Source organism: Schistocerca cancellata, chromosome 2, assembly GCF_023864275.1.
Source record: "Schistocerca cancellata isolate TAMUIC-IGC-003103 chromosome 2, iqSchCanc2.1, whole genome shotgun sequence".
Taxonomy (NCBI): domain Eukaryota; kingdom Metazoa; phylum Arthropoda; class Insecta; order Orthoptera; family Acrididae; genus Schistocerca; species Schistocerca cancellata.
The window spans coordinates 31,449,063-31,471,861 of record NC_064627.1 but is presented as its reverse complement, the minus strand read 5'-3'; positions in this window follow the sequence as shown (position 1 = coordinate 31,471,861).

Below are 22,799 nucleotides of genomic sequence, written 5' to 3'. Positions count from 1 at the left end.
AACTAAATTGCCGATAATAATTGTCTTACCCTAGTATTTAGTTTTTCCGAGTTAAAACAAACCCCCTGTACATTTTTTTCTATCAGCAACCAAACACTCTCTTCCCGTTGCACTTCACTCACACAGCTCTTCTGAACAACACAAGTAGACAAAATAACTGACGAATGGTTTCCGTGCTTCTAGCCCCGAGGAAGAAAGGACGCGATCTTCCTTCGATGACAACCAGTGGAGCACGATCGAACGCTTACGAAAGCAAACCGACCACGACCGAGTGCAGTTCGCTCTCGATCGCCTACCCTTTACGTCATACAGAGTTCTCTTTTTCTGCTGCTCGTTCGCTTGGATTCGCTCATGTGTAAACCAGGCTTCTAGGGTATCTGTTAAGTGTACATTACTGATACAGTTGTGTGTATAGCGCGCGATCATGTCGGTGGTGGATGATGATGAGAAAAGGCAGAGGATGAAACAAAATTCCAGCACATCGCCTCCTACTCTCTAAACAGCAGTAGGTGTGCCCAGCCGACTGATGGATCCTTATCAACAATATGAGAGCAAACAGCATTGCCTTTCCGAATGCACCGATCCTCGTCAGATAATCGAAGTTAAGCACCATCGGGCGTGGCTAGTACCTGTGGGGGTGACCGTCTGGGCACGCTGCATGCCGTTGACAGTCTTCCTTTGCATGTACGGCGGATGTGACACGAGGCGTGGTGACGTAAAGCCCCTGATCACCAGTGTTTGCAGCAGTGACCTGGATACAGTTAAAAACCTCTCCTTAGTGTTTCATGAAGCGAGGGCATGCAACACTGTTGATGATGATCAGTCCGTTGGGTGGGTGAGTGGGTGGGGGGGGGGGGGAAACGGCGTTAACCTGATCGGCCGCGTTGGCGCTACATGCCAGGCGTAGGCTACGTGACGTCACCAAGTTTCATCCTCTCCCTTCTCTCATCATCACCCAACAGAAACATTAGACTACTCTACACACATCCACTAGAGTAACCTACACTTAGCAGATAAACTTAAACACACTCAACTCTCACTCTTCGCCAAGGGAAGGTGCTATTGTGTACGAGGGACAGAAAAACATTTCCAATTAGACGACCGAACCTACCCTTCGGAAACTACATCTACATCTACGTGGATACTCTGCAAATCAGATTTAAGTACCTGGCATAAGGTTCATCGATTCAGCTGCGAAATTCTGTATTATTCCAGTCTCGTATAGCGCGTGGCGAGAACGGGCACCTATATCTTTCCTTACGAGCTCTGAATTCTCTTATTTTATCATGGTGATCGTTTCTCCCGATGTAGGTCGGCGTCAACAAAATATTATCTCATTCGGAGGAGAAAGTTGGTGATTGGAATTTCGTGGCAAGATTCCTCCACAACGAAAAACGCCTTTATTTTAATGATGTACACCGCACATCCTGTATCATTTCAGTGACACTCTCTCTCCACTATTTCGCGACAACACAAAACGTTCTGCCCTTCTTTGACTTTTTCGCTGTGCTCCGGCAGTCCTAACTGGTAAGGATCCCACACCGCGCAGCAGTATTCTAAAAGAGGACGGACAAGCGTAGTGTAGCCAGGAACCTTAGTAGATCTGTTACATTTTCTAAGTGTTCTGCCAGTAAAACGTAGTCTTTGGTTAGCCTTCCCCACATCATTTTCTATGCGTTCCTTCCAGTTAAAGCTGTTCGTAATTGTAATTCCTAAGTATTAAGTTGAATTTGACTAATTTATCGAGTAACCCAAGTTCAACGGATTGCTTTTAGTACTCATTTGTATTACCCCACATTTTTCCTTTTTAGTTTCGACTGCCAATTTCCGCACCATACAGTTAATTTTTCTAAATATTTTTGCAATTTGTGTTCATCTTCTGGTGAAACGGGAGCGTCATCTACAAACGACCTAAGACGGCTGCTCACATTGTCTCCTAAATCGTTTATATAGATAAGGAACAGCAAAGGGCCTACAACAATACCTTGGAGAACGCCAGAAATCACTTCTATTTTACTCCTTGACTTTTAGTTAGTTACTAGGAACTGTCACCTCTATGACAGGAAACTGCGAATCCAGTCACATAACTGAGACGAATTCCACAACCACGCAATTTCACTACAAGCCCTTGTGTGGCACAGTGCCAAAAACCTACCGGAAATCCAGAAATACGGAATCAATATCGCTCAACACTTCATGCATGTAAAGAGCAAGTTGTGTTTCACAAGAAAGACATGTTCTAAATCAGTGTTGACTGTGTGTCAATAGATCGTTTTCTTCGTGGTAATTCATAATGTTCCAACACAATATATGTTCGAAAATCCTTCTGCATATCGACGTTAATGATGTGGCCCTGTAATTTAGTGGATTAGTCCTATTATCTTTCTTGAATGTTGATGTGCCTGTACAACTTCGGAGTCTTTGGGTACGGATCTTCCGTCGAGAGAACGGTTGTATAAGATTGTTAAGTATGGAGTTATTACATCAGCATACTCTGAAAGGGACGAAATTGGTATACAATCTGGACCAAAAGACTTGCTTTTATTAAGTGATTTAAGTTGCTTCACTATCTACTTCAACGTTACTCATGTTGGCAGCTGTTCTTGATTCGAATTCTGGAACATTTACTTCGTCTCCTTTACTGAAGGCATTTTGGAAGGCTGTATTTAGTAACTCTGCTTTGGCAGCACTGTCTTCGATACTCACTGCTATGGCGCTGAAAAGGCATTGATTGTATCTGGCCGCTAGCACACTTTACATACTACCAGAATCATTCGTATTTTCTGCCAGGTTTCGAATGTCCTCGCCAAAAGCGCCATACGTTTTACTTTAACAATATCGGACGCTGCGGAAATATTCGAGATTTCTTACATGAGACTGGCGCAAATATGGTGATTAGAAACTTCAGACCATCACAGGTCTTTCCCTTTCCGGCCAAATGCTGGAGGTGAGACTTGTTCGACTTACAGAATTCAGACCGATTACCTTCGAGTCGAACATCATCGTGCGAGCATTAGCCAGTTTCCTCTGGTAGATTTCACGAAAAGAATGCCAGTACTTCTCAACATTACGCTGCTGGGTTGAATATGTACTCTTGTAGATTGCTCCAAATTCGTAACAGATTTGATTAAGAATAGTTTGGCCATGTATGTGCTAAAGTTTCAGCGCGTATTAGAATTATTCATGATCTCTTTCATTATTGTAAGAAGATGATGACCAACATGTTTGACTTGTGGGGCGCTCAACTGCGCGGTCATCATCGCCCCTTTGCAAAAGGAGAATCCAATTTACGGGTCCTTTGCTGATAAGCAACTTATTTTGGCAATAAAAGTTCCACCAGTACACTTCTTAGTACTTATGTATAGTGTTATTTGCTGTGGCTATGGAAGACCATGTGACGTACTGTTGCATACGGCAGTGAACGTTACGTTCTTTGAAGCCCATATTTCCTTATCCTTTATGAGTGGGCCTCCTTGCGCCACTGTGTCCAAGGGGCACCACGTCCTCATTCTGGTTGCTCGTCTCGATGTAACCTTTTCGTCCCCAACTTCTTACAAAAGAGATCCCTGTTGCAGGCGTCATTTTTGATGTTTTTAAATCAGGACCCTGTGGATTTGGCGGGTTGAATCAAAAACGTAGGTCTCCTTGAACACCTTGTCCCCATTTATTCGTTTGAGATAATTTGTATTTCATTTTTTGTTCTCGTTTTACTTATTTATTTTTATTTTATTTATTCATTTATTCTTGCGACTACTTTCAGGATCGTAGCCCAATTATCAAGCCCTCATTCTCGTATGTACCCAACCTGTCGAGTGTGACACGTGGTAGTTTGTCTATAGTTGAATTCTTTTATCTTGTCGGCTCGCATATGCCCACCCAGATGCGGGAGATTGCTGCGTTGCCAGTTGCAAACGACGCACGCGCCAAGAGAAGCAGCGCCATATTATAGTATACTATAGTTCGCAAACTTACGTTTAGGGGGAGATGGCAGTTTATGAAGTAAAGCCACCACTGCCGCTTTAACCCTTTCGCTGCTACAGAGACGTGCTCCCCGCATTCTGCGCTGTGCGCGATTTTGTCATCACTGCACTGCTCGCCTGTGCTGACACATGGGTGTTCCGACTACTTTGACACACTTATCATTCGATTTAACAATAACTATTTGGCCCAAAAATTTGATTTTTAAAACATCTTCTTCACTGATACCTTCCCCTCATTAATTTTGTTTCGTTGTTAAACGCAGTTATTGTGCTGCTTTAAATGTAGTAAACCATTGCACGAAGTAAAAGTCCATAGCGTATACTTCCCGTATGGTCGATTTAAGTTGCCACAATGTTGAGAATGAAATGTGGACAATATACCTAAATTTCATATAAAAATTTCATATAAAATTTACTGCATAACAATATCTCATTTAATTTAGGTACCAGATAGGTGTCCTATGTAATATTGAGAAATATTCCGTCTTTCGCGACTGTAATAAAGTTTTTATTTATACCAGAGTCATTTCGTTTTTTACTAAAAAGTGATTAAAACAAAACTGAATTGTGCATGTAATAAAACATAGAAATTCAAATATATTGTGTGAGGCGCATTGCGCAAAATATTTGTGTTTGTCACAACGGACAGTAAATACTTGCCAAAACATAGATCAGTTGACGAAAACATTGAATATAATGATGTTGCCAAAGCAGTGAAGCAAAGAGTTGCTTCAGACAATCACGTAGCTCGGCAACGTACGAGTCGAAATTCTGCTCTAAGTAATACTTTTAATACTGTCGCGAAGAATATATTTCAATACAAAACAGATAACATGAATATTGTATGTGTGCCTTTTCATTGTTTTTAATTGCTGTGAAAAGAAATATTGGAGAACAAAATTAGAGAAACCGAAAACTTATAATGATTATAATGAAGAGATGAAGAACTAGAAAAAATTGCATTCAAACGAATAAAATTCATGAAATAAGACACTTCGATATTGTTTTTAAATAAACAAATATTAAGCACCGAACAAGGTTTGAATTCAGAAACTCTCGCTTAGCCGTTCAACACCTTAACTTTTTTTTTTTAGTTTCATTTTGTTCGTTTTCGTCTTTGTATCTGCTCGGTGCGGTCGTGGCAAGACACCCGTTTCACTTTGTCGTAGATCCATTAACTCAGTTTTTTTTATTACAGAGCGCAGCTAACCCTCTGACCGAACACGCTGAGTTACTGTGCCGGCTCTTAACCCTTACGCTAACACATTTCATCATTTGTATAAATTCGTTAAGGACTCTAAAACGTGACGCAAAATTACGACAAACACTGTTGGTATGACTATGAAGTATTCACTTTTCATCGGAGTACAATAGGAAATAAACAATTACCGCTGTTCTTTATTGCAAAATAGCGGTTCGTGAGAATGATACAAACACCTTTCCTTGCTATCGCCTCAATTAGGAGGCTTATTGCTTGTTTGGTTTAATTAATTAATAAAATATGAAGCAATTGGTACAAAGAATGCTTTTTCCAAACTTTCTATAAAAGAGAGTCTGCTATCAAGACATTGCTTTTGTTCAATTACTTTATTTATGAATGTTTCTAAAACTGAACCCACTTGTCCGTGTTCTGCACTGCAGTCAAGCTCTGGCAAAGTCGATCTCTGTTCATTAGCTGACTGTATTTTGTGATGTCAGATGCGCAGAATGAACCTAAACTCGGCCGCCGTCGTAAATGACGCGCACTTTAAAACCACGTAAGAATGTGATGTAGATAACTTTTTTGTTGATTGCATTACACAAATTTTATGAACTGTAGAAATATTTCGTGTGAAACGTTGAATTGCTGTTCAATTTACTCTTTATTGTGCTACGTTTTCAGTCACATGAAATTAACCAGACAGATTTTTCTCAATAGCAGGAGTGCAGATGTAGAAAAGAATATCAAAACTACAACATTCGTAAATAGTGTTTAGTCATCCAGCAGTGAATCACATTCCAATCCAAACAGCTCAGAATGACAAAACATTATTTATAAATAAAAAAACATTATTTATAAATATTATCTCTTTGAAATTAGGTGTTTTGATGTGTGTATCTCTTGCTGTTAACAAAAATCTGATCTGACTAGTCCCTGATCCAAATCGGTCTTGTAACAAAGAATTAAATAAACCGCAGCTTAATGTGTCACAAGATGTAAATTCTTCAATATAACATTATTGATTAAAGAGTATATATCCCGAAAATTATTGAAAAAATGAAGTACACTGAGCAAAATGAAGACGGTTATGTGTAGCTGTGGAATTTCCCTCTCTATAACAGAGACATGATAGCGTTAACACTGAATTCGCCGTGCCGTTCTGAGCCCTATGCCTTTGAGAAAGCAGTTGTTGACCCGCGCTGTCGGACGCCTGCATGCTGCCCGTTGTGCTGTCAGCTGTTTATGGTGAGCGCGACGGCAGCGCCGCCAGTTCGTCAGAACCCCACCCCACACCCCCAACACACAGCCCAAGCCACACTCCCACCGCCAAGCGCGCTATTTTCGGCTCTCTCATCTGCGCCGTCATTTCCTTCGGTCTTTTGTTTCGCTACACTGCTGCCAACTGCCCACGGCTGCATTGCAACGCCTGGCCTCTCCCTGCCGCTGTACTGCGCGCACCAACACGTCGCTCACGATAGACGTTCTCATTTAAAACTTCCCGTATGAAGTTGGCAATGATAACGGAGTGAAAGTCAGAGGCTAAAAGGTTTACCTTTCCTGGAAAAAAAACAGCATTTCAGCAAAAGTTTTAAAATTGTTATCCTTTACAGAACTCGGAATAATATATATATATATATATATATATATATATATATATATATATATATATATATATATATATATATATTGTATCACTTTAGAAGTTCGAATCAGGAGACTGGCTTCTCTCGCTTTGAGTAAATGTTCAGCGTTTTCTGTAAACAACTTAAATGAAGGCAGTTTTTTTTTCATTCATACATTTAATTATCCTTTATTCATAAGAAAATGTAGTTCTTAGAGGTGTGTGTCCCGAATGAAGATTAAATAGCTCCACACAGCAATTACAATCGACCTATGTATTATATGTACTAACTCCTCTAACATCTGTACATATCTGCCTAAATTTAAGGAATATTTCGTAGTTGGGACCACATTCTGAAGGTATATTTTCATAAAAATTTTCAACCTGTGGGACTAAAAACCTGTGACAATTTGTTCCACATTATCACTTTCACAAAACTGCAATAACAGACACTGTAAAATTACATGTTCTCTCTACTCTTGGCATCGCACTCATTGTCAAATGTGTAGCTCTGTCTAATTGTCTCCTACTTCATTCTTCACGATGAACATCCCAGGGTATGCCATTTTTCTCGACCGTGAATGCGTATCACGCAAACGTTGTTTACCTGTTAGGGGTGCATTAACCAGCATGGGTACATTTCTTTTAGCGTTGATCATTACGAGGGTTTGACTAGAGATTCCTCTTTTTTCTTTAAAAAAAAAGTAACATACTGTATTGACATAAATATTTGCTGTATTAATATTGGTGGGCTTGTGGACTGGAATAGTGACTTCTTTGCACAACTGAATAAATTCCGCTTACAGTTAAATGAGACTGCACAGATCACATATTTTCCTGTGGCTATTTTATATATTCTCAGTGCTGCGGGAAATGCAAGCAAACTGATTAAGAATCTGTTATTACTGACATCTTGCAATGATAACAAAGAATACGAGCAAGGAGTCTTGGTAGTTCAATAATTATCTGTTAGATGCATTTTAGGGACAGACTGGATGATGGCAAATAGGCGTAAAACGTATTTTTCTGTGGGAAGGTTATATATTTCGAATCGTAATGAGGAAACAGAAGTTGCATGTAGAGGACACATTGGTAATCAAGACGTGAGTGCTAGTCTTTTATACCCGGGTTCGATTCCCGGCGGGGTCAGGGATTTTCTCTGCCTCGTGATGGCTGGGTGTTGTGTGCTGTCCTTAGGTTAGTTAGGTTTAAGTAGTTCTAAGTTCTAGGGGACTGATGACCATAGATGTTAAGTCCCATAGTACTCAGAGCCATTTGAACCATTTTTTGCTAGGCTTTTAATTGATATATTCGTGAAGCTACATTTAGAGCATGCCTCAGGAAGGAAGAGACGTTACATTATATTACATTAATACTTGTGCCATAGATCATGAATGCGACATTTCATAATAATGTGGAATATGTCAGTTTAACGTTAGCTTTCGTTACATGATAGAATTTATTTATTTAGTTTATACAATTACTACTTCATACAAAAAAATTCATCAATTGAGCAGAAGGAATTGTCATTAAGAAATTCATTTAATTGGTTTTTGAATTCTGGATGGCCATCTTTGCTATTTGGTAAATGGCCAAAGATTTTGTGGCACCATATTTGACCCCTTTCTGTGCCAAAATCAGATTTAACCCGTAATAGTGAGTATCATCCTTTCTTCTAGTGTTGTAGCTATGCACTTGGCTGTAATTTTGATTTGGGATGGATTATTAGTAACAGATTTCATGTTGTTGTTGATGTTGTTGTTGTTGTTGGGGCCAAGCGGTTCTAGGCGCTACAGTTTGGAACCGCGCCACCGCTACTGTCGCAGGTTCGAATCCTGCCTAGGGCATGGATGTGTGTGATGTCCTTCGGTTAGTTCTAAGATCTGAGGGACTGATGACCTCAGAAGTTAAGTCCCATAGTGCTCAGAGCCATTTGAACCACTTTTTGTGGTCTTCAGTCCAGAGACGTTTGATGCAGCTCTCCATGCTACTCTATCCTGTGAAAGCTTCTTCATCTCTGAGTAACTACTGCAACCTACACCCTTCTGAATCTGATTAGTATATTTTTACCCTCCAAGATACCCTCCAATACTAAACAGGTGATCTCTTGATGCCGTAGAATGTGTCCTACCAACTGGTCCCTTCCTTTAGTTAGGTTGTGCCACAATTTCCTCTTCTCCCCAGTTCTATTCAATACCTTACTCATTACTTGTATGATCTACACAACTCTTCCCTCAACATTCTTCTGTAACACAACATTTCGAAAGCTTCTATTCTCTTCTTGTCTAAACTACTTATCGTCCATGTTTCACTTCCATACATGGCTACACTCCATACAAATACTTTCAGAAATGACTTCCTGACACTTAAATCTATACTAGATGTTAACAAATTTCTCTTCTCCGGAAAGGCTTTCCCTGCCATAGCCAGTCTACATTTTATTTCCTCTCTACTGCGAGACTCGCTTTATTTGTTGATGAGACCCAGAAAATATTAGATACAGGCTCCCAGGTAGATGCTATTTTTCTTGACTTCCGGAAGGCGTTCGATACAGTTCCGCACTGTCGCCTGATAAACAAAGTAAGAGCCTACGGAATATCAGACCAGCTGTGTGGCTGGATTGAAGAGTTTTTAGCAAACAGAACACAGCATGTTGTTATCAAAGGATAGACGTCTACAGACATTAAAGTAACCTCTGGCGTGCCACAGGGGAGTGTTATGGGACCATTGCTTTTCACAATATATATAAATGACCTAGTAGATAGTGTCGGAAGTTCCATGCGGCTTTTCGCGGATGATGCTGTAGTATACAGAGAAGTTGCAGCATTAGAAAATTGTAGCGAAATGCAGGAAGATCTGCAGCGGATAGGCACTTGGTGCAGGGAGTGGCAACTGACCCTTAACATAGACAAATGTAATGTATTGCGAATACATAGAAAGAAGGATCCTTTATTGTATGATTATATGATAGCGGAACAAACACTGGTAGCAGTTACTTCTGTAAAATATCTGGGAGTATGCGTGCGGAACGATTTGAAGTGGAATGATCATATAAAATTAATTGTTGGTAAGGCGGGTACCAGGCTGAGATTCATTGGGAGAGTCCTTAGAAAATGTAGTCCATCAACAAAGGAGGTGGCTTACAAAACACTCGTTCGACCTATACTTGAGTATTGCTCATCAGTGTGGGATCCGTACCAAATCGGGTTGACGGTGGAGATAGAGAAGATCCAAAGGAGAGCGGCGCTTTTCATCACAGGGTTATTTGGTAACCGTGATAGCGTTACGGAGATGTTTAACAAACTCAAGTGGCAGACTCTGCAAGAGAGGCGCTCTGCATCGCGGTGTAGCTTGCTCGCCAGGTTTCGAGAGGGTGCGTTTCTGGATGAGGTATCGAATATATTGCTTCCCCCTACTTATACCTCCCGAGGAGATCACGAATGTAAAATTAGAGAGATTAGAGCGCGCACAGAGGCTTTCAGACAGTCGTTCTTCCCGCGAACCATACGCGACTGGAACAGGAAAGGGAGATAATGACAGTGGCACGTAAAGTGCCCTCCGCCACACACCGTTGGGTGGCTTGCGGAGTATAAATGTAGATGTAGATGTACTTCGACCATCATCAGTTATTTTGGTCACCAAATAGCAAAACTCATCTACTACTTTAAGTGTCTCATTTCCTAGTCTAACCCCCCACCATCAACTAACTTCATAACACTACATTCCATTATCCTCGTTTTGCTTCGGGTCAACTGCATTTCCAGGTCCTTTACTGTCTCTGATAGAATTATAATGTCATTCACAAACCTCAGAGTTTTTATTTCTTCTCCATAGATTTTAATTCCTGCTATAAATTTTCCTTTGGTTTCCTTTACTGCTTGCTCAGTATACAGATTGAATAACATCGCGGACTCCCTTCTCAACCACTGTTTCCCTTTCCTGCCCCTCTACTCTTATAACAACCATATGGCTTCTATATAACTTGTAAATAGCCTTTTGCTCCCTGTATTCTACCCCTGCCACCTTCAGAATTTTAAAGAGAGTATTCCAGTCAACATTGTCAAAAGCTTTCTCCAAGTCTGCAAATGATAGAAACGTCGGTTTGCCTTTCCTTAACCTGTCCTCTACGAGAAGTCGTAGGGTCAGTATTGCCTCGCGTGTTCCAGCATTTCTACCGAATCCAAACTGATCTTCCCCAATGTCGGCATCTACCAGTTTTTGCATTCGTCTGCAAAGAATTCGTTTTAGTTCTTAGCAGCCATGACTTATAGAAACTGATAATTCGGTAACTTTCACGCCTGCCGACACCTGATTTCCTTGGGATAGGAATTATTATATTCTTCTTGAAGTGAGGGAATTTCGCCTGTCTCGTACATATTGCTCGCCAGTTGGAAGAGTTTTGTAATAGCTGGCTCTCCCAAGGCTATTAGTAGCTCTAATCGAATGTTGTCTATTCCCCAGGCCTTTCTTTTTTTTTTTTTTTTTTTTTTTTTTTACATAGGTCCATCAGTGCTCTGTTAAATTCTTCACGCAATATCATATCTCCCATTTCATCTTCATCTATGTCCTCTTTCATTTCCATAATATTGACCTCAAGTACATCGCCCTAGTGTAGATTATATACTCCTATCTTTCTGCTTTCCCATGTTTGCTTACGACTGGTTTTCCATCTGAAATGGTTCAAATGGCTTTGAGCACTATGGGACTTAGCTGTTGAGGTCATCAGTCCCCTAGAACTTAGAACTACTTAACACTAACTAACCTAAAGACATCACACACATCCATGCCCGTGGCAGGATTCTAACCTGCGACCGCAGCGGTTGGGCGGTACCAGACTGTAGCGGTTGGGCGGACCCAAACTGTAGCGCCTTGAACCGCTTGGCCACACCGGCCGGCTTTCCATCTGAGCTCTTGATATTCCTACAGGTGGTTCTTCTCTCTCCAAAGGTCTCTATGATTTTCCTTTATTAGAGTATCTATCTTACACCTTGTGATATATGCCTCTAACCCCTTACATTTGTCCTCTAGCCATCCTTGCTTAGTCATTTTGCTCTTTCTGTCAATCTCATTTTTAAGATATTTTATTCCATTTTTCCTGCTTAATTTACTGCATTTTTATATTTTCTTCTTTAATTTATTAAATTCTATATCTCTTCTGTTAGCCAATGATTTCTACTCGCCCTCGTCTTTATACCTACTCGATCCTCTGCGGCCTTCACTATTTCATCTCTCAAAGCTACCCTTTCTTCTTCTACTGTATTTCTGTCCCATGTATTTTTCCATCATTCCCTAATGCTCTGTCTGAAACTCTCGATAACCTCTGATCCTTTCTGTTTATCCAGGTCCCATCTCTGTAAATTACTACCTATCTGCAGTTTCTTCGGTTTCAATCCACAGTCCAAAACCAATGAATTGTGGTTAGAGTCTACATCTTTCCCTGAAAATGTCTTACCATTTAAAACCTGGTTCCTAAATCTCTGTCTCACAATTACATAATCTATTTCAAATCTTCCAGTGTCTCCAGGCCTCTTCCATGTATACAACCTTCTGTTATGATTCTTAAACCAATTGTTAGCTATGATTAAGTTATGCTCTGCGCAAAATTCTACCAGGCGGCTGTCTCTTTCATTCCTTAACCTCAATCCATATTCATTCCTTCTTTACCTTTCCCCACTATCGAATTCCAGTTCCTGATGACCATTAAATTTTATTTTCCTTAACTATCTGAATAATTTCTTTGATCGCATCATACATTTTCAATCTCTAAATCATCTGCGGAGCTAGTTAGCATATAAACTTGTACTACTATGGTAGGCGTGGGCTTCGTGTCCATCTTAGCTAAAATAATGCGTTCACCATTCTGTTCGTAGTAGCTTACCCGTGCTCCTATTCTTTTTATTGATTATTAAAGCTACTGTTGCATTACCCCTATTTGATTTTGTATTGATAACCCTGTATTCACCTGACCAGAAGTCTTGTTCCTCCTGCCACCGAACTTCACTAATTCCCACTATATCTAGACTGAACGTATCCACTTCCCTTTTTAAATTTTCTAACCTACCTGCCCGTTAAGGGGTCTTACATTCCACGCTCTGATCCATAGAACGCCAGTTTTCTTTCTCCTGATAACGATGCCGCCTGAGTAGTACCGACTTGGAGATCCAAATGGGGGACTATTTTACCTCGGGAATATTTTACTCAAGAGGACGCCATCATCATTTAACCATACAGTAAAGCTGCATGCCTTCGGGAAAAATTACATCTGTTGTTTCCCCTTGCTTTCATCCGTTTGCAGTACGAGCACAGCAAGGCCGTTTTGGTTAGTGTTACAAGACCAGATCAGTCGTTCATCCAGACTGTTGCCCCAGCAACTATTGAAAAGGCAGCTGCCCCTCTTCACGAACCACACGTTTCTCTGGCCTCTTAACAGATACCCCACCATTGTGATTGCACATACGATATGGCTATCTGTATCGCTGAGGCACGACAGACTTCGTAAGTGAATTTATTATTGAGATGGTGATGTGAATAACCTCAGTTCTTAAAATAAATCTCTGCAACGTCATCTTGGGTGGGCTCCAGCTGTTACTCTGATTACATGCTGTTGCTCAGCGAGTACTTTTTCTCTTAATGGTGAAGCACACCAAACCACGATGCCATATGAAAGAAGTGAATGAAAGTAGGTGTCGCAGACTAATTTATTGACTTGTTTAACACCAAAATTTGCAATAACCCTAATAGCGTACGTAGCTGAACCTACATGTTTAAGCAAATGCCATCAATGTGTTTCTTTGAATTCAGTTTCTCATCAGTTCGCACGCCAAGAAATTTTAAATATTCCGCCTTAACAACAGGCCTCTGTTCTGAATCTACGCCAATTACTGTAGAGAGCTGTATGTACGGTGCTTTCTCGAAATTTAGAGAGTCCATTTGCAGAGAACCATTTAATAATTTACAGAGAAACATTATTTACAATATCTTGAGCTAATTCTTGTTTTCTGGTTATGATTACTATACCTGTATCGTCAGCAAAAGATCTACCTTTGCATCTTCATGAATAAGAAGTGGGAGTTATTAGTATATATTAAGAACAATAAGGGACACAAGACTGAACCCTGTGTGACACCATTCTTGATATCTCCCCAGTTAAAGGACTCTGCTGATTTTTGCAGACTGTCTCTACTGTGTTTCCGTAAAGTGAGCTTCAACAGCCACGAAGTATTTTATAAAATGCGTTTTAAGCATCAGTTCTTTATTGTCGCTTTAGTCATGTATTCGTTTTGGGTATTAACCATCGCCATGGTGACGTAAGTTCTGAACCAGTAGAAATGTAACACATACAATTCAGCCCCATGACTTGTGGGATAAGCCAACGGACCAGGTGGCTGATCGGAACTCGGCTCCCACAGGGGTGCTGTAGGACGGGGTAGGTCCAAAACTATGTAAACTACATACTACGGACTAAGAGCTACCCTAAGAAAACTAGTAACAGTGCACTGCTTTACAAATGGCGACACATATTTCAGTATATTACCACTTAAGAGTCAAACATAAATAAACAATAAACATGCATCTGCCCAATCAGCGAATATGGTGATTAGCTACCAAGCAATTAGCCACAGGTTAGCACTCTTATAACAGGAATGACAAAACCAATAAAGTTTATGTGCTCCCAAAATTGACAAATTTTAGCAAAACAAGGTGGAGAAATAGCAGAAAGTGTCTTACCAAAACGTCTGATGAATTGGTAGTGAAGTGGCATTCACAATTTCCACTCTCTCGACACGGGCAAATTTCCAGCGTCCAATCGCCTACACAGCCAATCCAAACACCGCCTTCGCAGGATGAGGTCTGTGCTCTGCAAAAGTCGTCAACTATCGGCTCCACGCAGTGGAGGTAAGCCGGCCTCGCGCCCCGCATGTGCTCCTTCAAACTCGACCCACAGATTCTGTCAATCTTCATGTTAGTCACAGATCTTTGCGCGGAGACCCACCAAAGATTGTGCCCCATAACCGCGATCTATCGATCGATTGATCGATACGAGTCGGCACGGCTCCGAGTACTGACGTCGAGTCTCGTGTTGTTGTTTCCAGACGTTCCAAAAATGGTTCAAATGGCTCTGAGCACTATGGGACTCAACTTCTGAGGTCATCAGTCCACTAGAACTTAGAACTACTTAAACCTAACTAACCTTAGGACATCACACACATCCATGCTCGAGGCAGGAGTCGAACCTGCGATCGTAACGGTCGCGCGGTTTCAGACTGTAGCGCCTACAACCGCTCGGCCATCCCGCCCGGCTCCAGACGTTCAGAATGACTTCATATTATCATGTGATGCGTCGAATCACACTCTGGGGTGTGTCTTCAGCCAGAACACTCTGTTGTCTACGCACCTGAACAGCTGAACCCGATGGAGACAAAATATTTTACAACAGCGAGAGAAATGCTTAGCTTGAAGTATGGAATGACGTAGTTCCGTTGTTACCTCTACAGAAGGAAGTTCAAGGTAGTAACGGACCATGCTGCTTTGAAGTAGTTACTACTTTTGAAGGGAACGGAACATGCTGCTTTGAAGTAGTTACTACTTTTGACAGACCCATCCAGTAGATTGACGAGATGGGCATTGAAACTCAAGGAATTTCGGTATGAAGGAATGTACAAATCAGGATAGAAAAACATAACTGCAGATAGGCTAAGAAGAACAACAGCTGTAGGTCACCAACTTGGTGAATGGCAAGCAGCACAGAGCACAGAGTAAGCAATGTGGCAAGCATCCACGAAAGATTATTATAAAGAGATACAAAATTGGGACCGCGAGTCCTGGTGCCAGCCAAACTGAAACTATAAGTGTTATGTGAGATGCACCGCGATTTATCGGGTCATGGAGGATGCCAGGCAGTGACTCAGAGAGTTGCGAAAAAGTACTTTTGGGAGGGTAGGAAAGATGATCTCAACCGATACGTCAGGAAATCTGGATTTTGCAGAGGGAGCGGATTTGTCATAAGCAGGTACTGATGAAACTAAACCTTTATATATTTTTTATCATTTAATCACTGGCCTACAGAATTTTCCCTGACAAAGACAACTCAAACTTAACCTATTAATTTATTCCCCACAATATACAAGGCCAGCGCAATCTGACTGCTATACAGTGACAAAATGACTTCCAGTAATTAACACAAAAGACTGACCCTGAATTGCAAGAAATCCTAACAATAATAAAATTCCAAAAAATATGAAATTTAAGAAATATGAAACTACCTCCAACACTGTTAATTGGCTAAACTCATTTCAATCTCGAACCCTGTTTTTTTTTATAAGTCACTTACAGAAAATCTTCCTAACACGAACTACAACAATTACAGCAAGCAGACAGAACCTGCAGCCAGCTAAAAAAAAAAAAAAAAAAAACTAATTCCTGCAGACTCTAAGTAGTAGGAGGCTTATAGTTAACAAAAGAAAGATTTTATTGAACAGCAAACAATGTATTTAGAAAATACAACATCCATCCTCATTTTACATTTCCTTGCGTCTCACTTTACAATGCGTGTCCTACCAACACAGAGTCTCCACTAAGAAAAACATGTCCATACACTTCTCTATCCACTCGCTAACTGTTAGTCCGTCCAACCACAGAATCTCTTTCCCCGGCCGCAGAGCGCTGTCAGCGATATCAACACAGTCTATAGCGCTGCCAGCATAGAAACATACAAACAGGCTACTTACACTGTTACAAAGGATGACAAAGCAACAGAACGCTTCGGATTCATTGGGCTGGAGATGTTATTCCCATACAACCGATCTCCAGTAGGTAATCGTCTTGTAATGACCAAATAGACAATTTTTCTCGCTACGTCGGGGTGATGCCGATGACGGAATAACAGGCTGTCGCTGCCTCACAAGCATTGGTGAATGGGTGGCTGTTGAAGTTTGGAGTATGAGAGACGATGATTGTGGTCGAGGGGACAAACTTCATGTCAGACCTGATGACACATTCGTGTCGGCTGCTAAATGTGAAAATACTGAGAACCAGTACACTTCACCCACGAGCAAACAGAAGAGCGGAACAAGTTCACCGAACAATTGGAAGTATGTTTAATTGTTACACAAATTCACAAATTTCGGATTGGGTAAGGTCCGGCGAAGTCATAGCGGGGTAGTCACCAATGCACGAATCGCAGAAATGTGACACGTTGGAGTACATGCATCATGCAACTCTTCGGGGGAGAACGAAGGGACGTCCTAGGCAAAAAGATGTGATGGAACTGAAACCGCACTTTTGGAATACAGGTTTACGGTGGATATAGGTACTGGTGGTCGCCATTCCCTACGTGCAAGGGAAACTCATGTGTGCATTACATTTGGAATTATAGTGGAGTGGACTGTACATCAACGGGACTATGCGTGATATTTTGTGACCCTCCATTTCATTTGCTAGTGATGGCAGTTACTCTGTTAAGTGTGACGCTGCCACAATATTACAGGGAAGACGAAACTTTACAGATATTGTCCAAACTAAACCTTACCATCACTAACAACACCTAAGCTGATTGATAGCAGCCTAGCAGGGGCGTATAACTGTAAAGCAGGGGTTGTAGCATGTGGATGTCCTGAGTGAGAGATGAATGGTAGATTTACAGATTCAGGGAGTAAAGCAGTAGTTTGCATAGTCGCAGTCGATTTCGTGTTGGGTCCTAGGCCTACGGATTAAGGGTAGAAGTGTTTACAATACAGAACCAGGTTGTAGTAAGGCCCAAGTTAACGGTCATCTCCATCGGGGAGGGCAGTGTAGTGCCTCGACCAAGTATTGGATCTGAGAGACAGAGAATATTTTATGCTGACACAATAGGCCGTATCTGTACAGTTCCATGCAATGTTCCTTTGGAGATACATGCATGTTCGAAGGAACAGATGCTACTGATGATTGGCAGCAGTATTAAATTAAGAAATGCATTCTCAAACTGTGAGTGCGATTGTAAAACGGCTACACGATTTACTAGCAACATATGAAAATTTGTGCCCGACTGGGACTCGAACCCAGATTTCGCGCTTTAAGCGAGCGGTCGCCTTAAACACCTGGGCCATCAGAGCACGTCCGTGTGGCCAAACGGAAAAGGTATCATCCACATACCTGCAGAAGCACATTGGTTGCAAAGCCGAAGTCCTCAGCGCCATATCCTCGAAGTCCTCTATAAAGAAATTTGCAACTATGGGAGATAAAGGACTGCCGATAGTCACTCCGTCATTCTGTTCAAAAATGTTGCCATCACAACAAGGCAGTTAGTTTAGTCTTTTCGCACGAATTAATGAACAGATAACAAATGAGATTCAGCAGTTAAAAACCGAGGTTGCTACTCACTTGACAGATAAGTTGCGAGCTGACATACAAACCACAACTAATGAGATTTCAGACCTGAAGGCCACTATTAGAGTTCTTTCTGAATACGTTGAGAAAGTGACTGAAAACCTTAGTATTTTGCAACTGCAGCAACACGCTTTGAAATTGTCTCTTCAGCAGGTAGTAACTAGAGGATCTCTCCACTGAGCATGAAAGAAAATTAGATGAATTTTTAAAGGAAAAGGACGAACAACTAACAGAAATGTTGGAATCAGAAGTATAGAAACTATGCCGCTACGGTCGCAGGTTCGAATCCTGCCTCGGGTATGGATGTTTGTGATGTCCTTAGGTTAGTTAGGTTTAAGTAGTTATAAGTTCTAGGGGAATGACGACCTCAGAAGTTAGGTCCCATAGTGCTCAGAGCCATTTGACCCATTTAACCACAGAGATTGAATTAAACGCAGCAGAGAAACTGGTTGTTAGAATAAAGACTATTAAAACACAAACAGCGTCAAATACTCACGTTTTCGACTAGCAGTGGTGATCACATCGATAAAAACTACAATAACAATTACGGGGTGGGCTATTTCTGGAAGCTGAATGCATAGATTTATTGGGAGGCTACGCCACAAGATGGCGACGTCAATTCGATGACGCAAGCGATGATGCAGAAATTTACTAGTAACATATGAAAACTTGTGCTGTGACATGAACTTGGATTTCTCGCTTTACGTGAGCGGTCGCCCTAATGGCCTTGGTCATTCGAATTCGCCTACAGGACACTCCAAGACTTCCATACGTCCTCAAGTCTTCGTCCAGTAGCGCTCGCATACAAACGGCATGATTCCCGCATATAGAGAGAGATTGTTTAACTCATTACACTCAAATACCTTGAGAAGAATTCCAAAACCATTGTAAACTAGATAAATCTATGTAAAGGATAGATTGTACTCACCATGCAGTTGAGCTGCTTGTGCAAAAAACTGGCTTGTGCAATATCTGTTCAGCCGCCGTTGCGGCTACCTCACTGAGATAATTACGAATTATAGTAATTGCTTGTCACATGCGTATCGTTTAATTAATATGTGTGATTGCCCAGAGCGAATCCAATTCACACTTTTAATGTTTCAACCTCTCACGGTCGCGAAAATAGAAATCGAAGTCAGTTATTCCACCAACAATTAAACGTTTGTGAGAATGTAAGTTTTTCAGTGCATCAGTTCAACTTTCCAGTAGAGCTGAAACATGAAAGTTTAGGTCGGTACTGGAAGCGTGTCCAGTTTGCCCCGGCGTTTAAGGTGACCGCTGGCGTAAAGCAAAAAGATTCGAGTTCAGGTCCACCACAAATTTTCATACGTTACTGGTAAATTGTACATCCGCTGCACAATCGTATTCGCAATTTGCGGATGCATTTCATAATGTAACAGCTGTCAATTGCCAGTAGTATCTGCCTGTTCGGACATGCATGCGTGTGTGAAGGAACATTGCATCGAACTATATGAACACGGTACAGCCACTGCCATACTGTATTTCATGCCAACGCAAGGCCTTGCGGTCACCTTAAACGCCGGGGCAAACTGGACACGCTTCCAGTACCGACCTAAACTTTCATGTTTCAGCTCTACTGGAAAGTTGAACTGATGCACTGAAAAACTTACATTCTCACAAACGTTTAATTGTTGGTGGAATAACTGACTTCGATTTCTATTTTCGCGACCGTGAGAGGTTGAAACATTAAAAGTGTGGTAATTTGGATTCGCTCTGGGCAATCACACATATTAATTAAACGATACGCATGTGACAAGCAATTACTATAATTCGTAATTATCTCAGTGAGGTAGCCGCAACGGCGGCTGAACAGATATTGCACAAGCCAGTTTTTTGCACAAGCAGCTCAACTGCATGGTGAGTACAATCTATCCTTTACATAGATTTATCTAGTTTACAATGGTTTTGGAATTCTTCTCAAGGTATTTGAAACCTTATCAATTATCCAAAGACGTTAGTAAATGTACGCTAAAGAAATTAGAATGTGACTACTTTGTAAATGCAATTCAGTCTCAGTTCAGTCCTAGTGATAAGGGTCCACAGTTCAAATAAAAATTATGTTATAAATCCGTAGAAGACATAAACGTGAAACATATCCTTAATTCTCACAAAATACCAGCCTCCAACACAATAAATGCCACAATGCATGGACTCGTACACTTATTTCATGTGTATTGTTGAAAACTTCATTGGAAGTTATATGAAAAGTCATCGTACTTCGAGTCTTTTAATCAATAGGCTACCCCATCTGTAGTGATCAATGCATGTATCAAGCACGTCAGATAAAGAGCTCAGAGTCGAAATGTGCGTGATCGCAATTAGCCTCTAAACATCGGGTCGCATACTGTGGGAAAATATTACTGAGCAGGTGCGGTGTCTAAATGCTAGCATTTGTAAACTCCGTTGGGCAAGGAGAAATGAAGGCTCCAGTACCATGAAAGACCTCCGGTACCAAGGGAGACGAATATGATATGTATAAGCGATTGTTGTTACATGCAATTCACAGAAAGTTAACGAGAGGGTTTTGGGGCAGTAACATTAGCTGGTTGTGCGAGTAGTTACTTCCTATGTAACGTGTACGCGTTTGTGATCATTTGTGACCATAACCAGCGTTAATTGGAACCAATCTACACTCTTATTAAGCTGGGAAGCAATGTTTCGTTTTATGACCACTCCACTTACAGAAATCGGCACGATGCCGAGGGAGCACAGGACACAGCATAGCCAGACCTTGACGTAAATTACAAAAGTTGGAAGGTTGAATGTCTACACCAATCTAATAAGGGAGTGTTAAGGCGGCGGTGCTAGGTGTAGTTCAGTAATCGGTATAGAACAACGTTGCTCAAACAGTCAAAGCAGCTCCACAATAGCTAAATACAGCAGTCATCAGCTACTGATAACACTCCCCATGATAGTACAGGAAGACCACCTTACAATGTTTTCTCTGATGATAAGCTTCCTAGTATTTCCGAGAAGTATGCCGAGAGACATGATTTCAAGAGAACACCACCAGGTCCTAGGACACCAGAAGAAAAAAGCTGATGGAAGAAAGAAGAAGCATGACTGACTAGCGGCGTCTCTCATTTGCAGAGTTGATGACTGAGATTTAGTGAGAACACATATGAAATCTTCTAAGGCAGCAGGTGAATTTAAGAGGTTCCACAGTCATTTCACTGGGCTATTCATGTAAGTAAAGACGCGTTCAAACCGTTTACATTTCTAAGGTGTTAACGGCGAGAAATCACACAGACTTCAGCATACCGGAAATGTAAAGCTATTTAATAAAAGTTAAGGACTATATTCTGTCATTGTTGTATACACTGAAGATTCGAAGAAACTGATACGTCTGCGTAACGTCGTGTAGCCCCCCCCCCCCCCCCGCACGAGCACGCAAAAGTGCCACAACACGACGTGGCATGGACTCAACTAATGTCTGATGTAGTGCTGGAGGGAATTAACAGCATGAAGCCCGCGGTGCTTTCCATACATAGGTAAGAGTACGAGGAGGTGGAGATCTCTTCTGAATAGCGCGTTACAACACATCCCACATATGCTCAATAATGTTCATGTCCAGGGAGATTGACGGCCAGCAGAAGTGTTTAAACTCAGAAGAGTGTTCCTGGAGCCATTCTGGAAGTTTGGTACGTCACATTCTCCTGCTGGAATTGCCCAAGTCCGTGGGAATGCACAATGTAAATGCTCGATACAGCTTGAAACGAGACTTGTCCGACCAGGCAACATGTTTCCTGTCATCAACAGTCGAATGTTGGTGATGACTGGCTCAGGCGAGGCATAAAGCTTTGTGTCGTGCAGTCGTCAAGGGTACACGAATGGTCCGTCGGATAGGAAAGCGCATAACGATGTCCGCACACTGACACTTGCTGATGGCCCAGCACTGAAATCTGCAGCAATCTGCGAAAGGGTTGCACTTCTGTCACGTTGAACGATTCTCTACAGTCGTCGTTGGTCCCGTTCTTGCAGGATCTTTTCCTGGACGCAGCGATGTCGGAGATTTGATGTTTCACCGGATTCCTGATATTCACAGTACACTCGTGAAATGGTCGTACGGGAAATTCCCCACTTCATCGCTATCTCGGATATGCTGTGTCCCATCGCTCGTGCGCCGACTATAAAACCACGTTCAAACTCATTTAAATATTGATAAGCTGCCATTGTAGCAGCAGCATCAGATCTAACAACTGATCAGTTACTTATTGTTTTGTATAGGTGTTGCCGAATGCAGCGCCCTATTCTGCCTGTTTACATATCTCTGTATCTGAATACGCAAGACTATACCAGTTTCTTTGGTGCTTCAGTGTATAATTTCACTGTGTTTTAAACTGGCCATATAATTGTGAACCATAGTGTTAAGGAGTATATGTCAGCTAGACTGTCTTTAAATAGCAGCTATATGAGTGTTACAAATGTTGTTGCCTGTATGGATATATGTTGAAGGTTTTGTGCCTCCTTCACTTGACAGAAAGAATACACAGTGGACAAGACACAAAGAAGAACATTCACGTGTACTGATGTGATTCCACAGTGCAGATACAAAGAGACAGTGACGAACACGTGTTTCAATGTACAGTGTTTAGGCAGAATAACTAAG